Source organism: Vidua chalybeata, chromosome 3 (assembly GCF_026979565.1).
Source record: "Vidua chalybeata isolate OUT-0048 chromosome 3, bVidCha1 merged haplotype, whole genome shotgun sequence".
NCBI classification, from domain to species: domain Eukaryota; kingdom Metazoa; phylum Chordata; class Aves; order Passeriformes; family Viduidae; genus Vidua; species Vidua chalybeata.
Genome location: NC_071532.1, coordinates 36932392 through 36938963, shown reverse-complemented (window position 1 = coordinate 36938963; position 6572 = coordinate 36932392). Strand labels below are relative to the sequence as shown.

Sequence of the window (6572 nt, the reverse complement as noted above, 5' to 3'; positions counted from 1 at the left end):
TTCCAGTTTTTCACACATTCAGCTGCAGGCCCATGAGGGGCAGCAGCTCCAGGGCTCATTCCTGCGCCCTGTGCAGCCCCGAGGTCACAGGGCCTCTGGAACCAACGCAAGGGTTCATCTCAACTGCAGCAATAGAAAAAAGAAACTTTGGAGATGGTCTACAGTGGAGTTTCATTGCTAATTTTGGCAAATTTCTGCTTTTTTTCACAATGCAATTCTCTCCCTCTGACTCTGGAAAAAGCCTGCAGAAACTGCCAGGTGTAAACTGCATAGAGCAAGGGAGTTGGGCAAATGAGGAGAAATATTTTCCTTTTCTCTCCCCTTCTGCAGTGCCAGTAACACTTGGTGCCACCCACAGGGCAGTAGGTACATGGGGACTTGGCAAAGTGCTTGTGCCCAGAGGCTCTGGCAGGGCTTAGTCCTGCTGTGTTCAGCCAGGCCAAAGCTTTACCTTGATGTGGGTGGGACCAGGATACACCAGCATGTGAAGATGAAGTCTGGAAAGCAGTTTTGAAAGTTGTTTTCAACAGTGACTTGGCTAATCTGGGCAGAAGAGGAGGTGCTTTGTTTTTGCACGTGTTTAACTGGAAGTGCTTTAAGGTGGACAGATTTTCTTCTCAACAGGAACACTTGGGTTTAACTCAGCCTTTCCAATCCACTTCCCTCATCTTCTTTGTCTTTCACTTGGCACAATCATTTTTAGCACAAATTAATCGCTCCCAGGTTAATCCTCCCCTTTGCCTTCCCCCTGCTCCACGGCAGAGCAGGCATGCCTTGCTCTGTGTCTCCCAGGAGACAGAGATAAATAATTGGATCATTGATAATGTTTCAAGAAGAGTTAAAAAGAAGAAGAAGCCTCCAGCCACGTCACATGAAGAGGATGCAACACTTCCCAGAGTCCTTGGTGACACTAACGCTGTTTGCTATTGTGCTTATGTCATTCTTTGCCCTACCAGGATTAGATAATTTGAAAGAAAAAACTGCCATTCCTTCACCAATACTTTGGAAACACCACCAGTCTGTGCCTTCACTCACAGCCCATGGTTTCTCTGAGAACTGGTAGATTGTTTAACAGCTACCATCAGGTCTGGGGATGCAGGCAGCATTCAACCAAACTAATGGAGGGATAAAAGCAGCCAACATAGCTCCTTTCACTGCCCAGTGATCAAGAAATACAAAGTTCACTTTCAGCATCTAATGTGCAAATTTTTAAAAAAACCCTTCAGCAGGTGCAGAGATTATTTTCATGTCTGACCTTACCCACTTGAGCCTTCCTTGACACAGAAAGCCATCCCTGCCCACCAGGATTTGCTCACTTAAGCATGTTCTGCTCAGCCCTAGAGCATCTGCGTGTGGATGGCAGTGAGCAGCCATTCTTCTCGCAGGGATGTGCAGCGGGGCTCGTGGGTCTGGTGCACAGGCACATCCTATGAGCCCAGCAAAATAAAGCACCTGGCTGTGACTCTTGTGGGGGGCCTTGCTCCTGAGCTTCCCTGCTCTCCTGGGGACAGGGACACCTGCACGGAGGTGGGACGCTGCTCCCGCCACCGCACGTGATGACACAGCAGGAAATCTTTGGAGCCAGGTGATTAATGGGACTGGGGTTTGGTCCCTGTTCCCACAGGGAAAGTGCAGGCCTCAGAGAGCACCAGGAGGAGAGCTCTGTGCCCTGAGGCTGGCAGCAGTGACAAACTGCCATCTAGCTGCTGATTGTGACCTGATGTCCTGAAACAGCTGCTGTCCCCAACCTGCCAGTCCTGCTGCCCCCCAGGCCACTTTGTCCTGGGATGGACAGGTACCCCAGGCACCAGCATCAGCTCCCCATCCCACAGCCAGGGTACCACTGTATCCATGGAGACTGGCCCTGATGTGGTCACCATGGAAACACCCAGCAGTTCTCAGGTGATGCTCAAGCACTGGAGAAGTAGCAAGAGGACTGTCCCATGCTGATCCCAGAGAGGTGAGAGCACAACCCTGACCGTGGGAAAACCAACAAAACCCCCAAAAAGCATGGCAGCAGAGATGCAGAAACACCACACATCTCTTCATCCATCCTCCTGGGCAATGTGGTCTTCCAGCAAGACTGGTAACATTTCCCAGAGAAACCCCAAGAAGAGAAAAGAAAAAGAATATGGCTTTTCATGACACATGAGATGATGCCATGAAACTTTGTCCTAGCTGCACTGGCTGGCTCCAGCTCACAACCAGCACAGGCCTTGCAAGATGAACACAGCCCTCAAGTCTGAGTAAGTAAAAAGCTTAAAAACTGACTTTCTCCAAAGGAGAAGGAATTTTAATTGCTGTCACTGCTGCTCTCACCCACAATGTTTTGCACAGTTTCTACAACGCCAGAATGACCCAGAATTCACATTAGGATATGGACATGCTTGTGCACTGATGGATTTATTTATTGGTTTATGGGATGTGCATCCAGCCTCAGCCATCAGCCTGTGTCCACTTGGGTCATGGAAGAGCGAGCCAAAAATCACCAGAAATAAAATAATTTCTGAATGCTAGTTCTATTGCAGTCCTAGGAAGCCGTCTGTGCGCCAGGCTGTGTCAGCAGCACAATATGGCATTGCATCTCCACTGCCCTGACCAAAGGGAGCAGGGGAATATTCCAGCAATTATAGCAAATCCCCAGGTGAACCATCTAGAATAACCAATTTTAATAGCATGTCACTGTTCTGTCTCATAAAGTAGCAGTGAATGGGCTGTAAGAGGTGCACTGGGGGGACCTGCTCGTATCAGGGCCTGCCCCATGAGGGATTTAATCATCAGCATTCACACACGCACCCCTTGGTGTCCACCACCACTGTCCCAGTCCTTTCCTTGCTGCCTGAATTTGCTGCTTCGGCTCAGCTGCCTCCTTTTCCCTAACCTGCTGTGCTTTCAAGGAAAACAGCGTTTCTCCACAACAGAGGATAAAATGCTGAATTTAAGGCACTAAAACTTTGCTTTCTATTTTAACGGTTCAAAGGTCGACTTTGCCTAAAAAATAACATCTCACACTCCCTGCCCTGAGCCCCTCAAAGCCTACAGAAGGCTTAGAAGAGAGAAGGAAGTTAAGTTTTCTTCCCCTTCTCCACCCAAATGTCTTCTACGGATTGTAAAACCTGTAGGGACATCCTTGCGAAATCCAAATTCCCAGAACAAAGTACAAAGCATTGGAAGCTAATATTAGCATTTTTCATAATGTTGCAATGATTATATTGTGTTATAAAAACCCTACAAATTATTTAAAAGTGCTTTTTTGGCCTTAATATTAGAGACTAGGCAGATAATTTGTGTGATTTCAAGGCTGCAGCTACAAGTGCTGAGCTGACTGGCTGAGCCATGATACTGCATTGGCACCAGTGGATAAATTGGGATCATTGCTGTGACAAGCAGTCTACAGCCAAGCACATTCCTGAAAAAACATCACCTTGCAGAAGCAGGTTAAACAAAACAAAATAAAAAAAAAAAAAAAAAAACCAACTAAAAATCCCCAAAGAACCCCACCAAAACAAAACACACAAAACCAAAATAAACTACAGTGTGTTTACAGTGATGCAAAAAAATCTTCTTCCACAGATTTACTAAATAACTGCTCTAAAAGTCAGCCTAGAAGCAAATTAGACCCAGAATTCAGGAATCCACAGTACAGGCACCAACAATTCCTAAAGTTGGTTAGAGTTCAATCTTGATGAGAGCACACATCGGATTTCTTCAAACAAAAATAATACATACCCCTAAAAAAACCCTTAAACCCCAATATTAATATTTTTAAAGAGTGGAAATACGGGGTTTTTAAATGTTTTTATGGTGCAGTGTAATATTTCCTCAATTATGTGACTAACGAAAAATAGTTTAGCTTAAAAAAAAAAAGGATCTGGTACAGCCTCTGCACTCAGAATTTTTACTGCCTACAGAGAGGGTTTAATTACAAAGGTCTTGTCCACAAGGTCAGGAAGAAGGAAACTAAAGGGAGTCTGATTCTGATTTACTGTGACTCCCTATCCACACTCCCATACTGTTAGAGGTGCTTTTCCATTGTAACATAACTTATATTCACTTTGAAGATACTTCATGGGGCAAGGGGAGATATGGGCTCTGCGGAGGATGACACGAGCCAATTCTAACTACAAGGATTTAGCCTGGGATAAAGGAGCTGTGTTATCAGCTGAGATCAGGTCTGGAATGCTGTCCTGTACCTTGCTGGCTTTTTCAGGGGCAGGTTGAAACACCAAAGCACAGCTTTGGTCAAGGAAGAGGGTCCAACACCTCCTGGGTGGCCCTTGGCCAAAGCAATGCTCCTACAGACACACTTTCATACAGGTCTTGTTTTGGAAAAGCGACTACAAGGCAGGTGTTGCCTTTTTCTATGGGACTGCGGAGCCAGGAAGGAGAAATTCTCTGAAGCAATATAGAGAGAAAAAAGAGAGGGGAAAAAAGGTCTTAAGAGGAAGCAGGCTGTGGCTACAGGAAAGCATATTTCTTTATAAACACATCAGGAAGTTATGTTACTTTAAATTTTTCAGCTGCCACCTTCTGAAGAAGCACACGTTCCACTTTATCATGCAAAGGAAAGAGAAAATGGAGCACCATAAATCGGAGTTGTGCTTACAGAGAAGGTGCTGTTTATCTGTCTGATATTTAGACTGACCTTTGCTGGGTTGTGGAGTTTGTCTGTCTGCAAATCCTCAAATCTCAAACAGAGAACACTGCTGAGAACCAACTGACCCACGGGGGGATGAAATATTATCTCCTCCTTTGTATACAACTTCTTTCCTGGGAGCCTCAGCAGCGCCAGGGCTTTTATCTCCAGCCTCTCCTGGGATTGGGGGACTGAAGGGCACCCCTTGTGCCAGCACCACGGTCTGGTTTGTGCCTGGGCTTCTCACTCTCATCTGTTTGACCAGCAGACACAAAACCTGGCAGAACCTCACTCCAGCCCCAGTTTGTCCCCGGTCCCATCTACTCCTGCCACTCGCGTACAGTGGCAAAACCTGAGCAAAGCCCCATGGGGGAAATCTTAGAAGCAAACACACCCAGCGCACATCCCAGCTGCACTTTGTTTTCCCAGTGTTGCTTCATTCCCTCCTTAGAACGCTGGAGTGGTTTCTTTTAAATCATCCCTTGGAAGATGATCATGCAACAGAGATGGCATCGGCGCTACTTTGGTTATCCCAAGGAAAATGTATTGCTGTGTTTTTGCCAACCATCTCCATTGCCAGTGCTTAAGATTCAGTGCTGGAGCTCGTGCCTTCCCCTTGCTTAGCCTTCCAAAGCCTTTTGCAAACATTTAAATAAACAGCCCTAGGAAGTAAGTATTAATAAATACATTTTATAGAAGCTGATTTAGTCCAGCCAGTAGGAGTTATGCACACACGAATTAGCAGCAGACTCAGAAGTCCCTGTGCCTCAAGTCCAAGTGCTGCCAGACAAAAGCTGGCTGCAGTCACTTCCCAAGCATCCCAGAAAAAGAGACTCTCACTCCAGCAGCAAACTTCTTGCAAGAAGTTTGCAAACTTCTTTCAAGAGCCTGAGATCCCATGAAATAGTCAGATCACCAGAGTGGGCTAAAACCAGTCCTACCCTAATTTTCATCCACCCCTCCAGGAAGCCCTTTCCAGTGCAGCATCTCCAGTCCTTCCCTCCAGCCACAGGAGGGATCCTCTATGAGTTAATGTAAAACATAGCAACAGGCGAGATTTGTGAATGAACAGGCCACAGGACTGTCAGGCCAATCTTCTCACAATGATGGCTTATTCACAAAAACTGGGCTTTGAACAACCTAATTAGGACTAGGAATACATCATCTGGACAGTACTGAGAAAAGTGAAGTATGTTGCAATTGCCAACACTCTTTCTATTGTTTCCAATATCAGCTGAGCAGCCAAGGAAACCTCCTTCCTTGAGCAGGAAAAGGGCACAGCAGGCTCCAGATGCCTCTGCTTGTGCAATCTGAGGACACCCCAGTGAAAATCCCAGGCTGAGGAGCAGCAGCAAGGATTAACTCTTCTCCTTGGTGTTCCAAACCAGCCCATGTGTGACATCCCCATCCACGAAGACCCGAGTCAGCTCTGGTGATGGCCACAGCAGGCACTCCACTGCCCAGAGTTAAAGCCCAGGACTGAAACTTGGCCTTAAACCCCCTCTAAAGGTGCATTTGAGGGCACAGCATCTGCAGGCAACGGTGACCCAACCACCCTTCTGTCCTTGCTGGCATCCCTCTGGCTGACGCTCTGTACTGAGGAAGGCATTGCAGGCCTCTGGTGGGGTTATCACCTACCATGGAGAGAGCGATTTCATCCATCTCCACACAAATGAGGAAGCTGAGCACCTGTCCTTTCCCACAGAGGCCTTCCCTAACTTCATCTCCACTGGCGGCCTCCCTGCCACCAGCCAGAAGGTAATGTGGCAAAGCCCAGGCATGAGCTGGAAGAATTAATCCTTCAGCATTTAAGCACAGATGGAACCAGGGAAGATTTTCCTTCTTTAAAAGTACAACTGTTGTTCTGTTTTCCTCAGGTACAGATTCATTAGCTCTTGACTGGCTCTCCTGGCTTGCTGACTACTTGTGGAAAAAG

General features: G+C 46.8%; 1 long non-coding RNA gene across 1 annotated transcript; it reads left to right on the top strand.

Moving 5' to 3' along the window:
- Window positions 1–1881: 1881 nt before the first annotated feature.
- On the top strand, window positions 1882–2516 carry LOC128786313 (uncharacterized). Its single transcript, XR_008430238.1, has 3 exons — window positions 1882–1960; window positions 2179–2246; window positions 2338–2516. It is a non-coding gene; the product is annotated as an uncharacterized LOC128786313 (long non-coding RNA).
- The last annotated feature ends 4056 nt before the right edge of the window (window positions 2517–6572 follow it).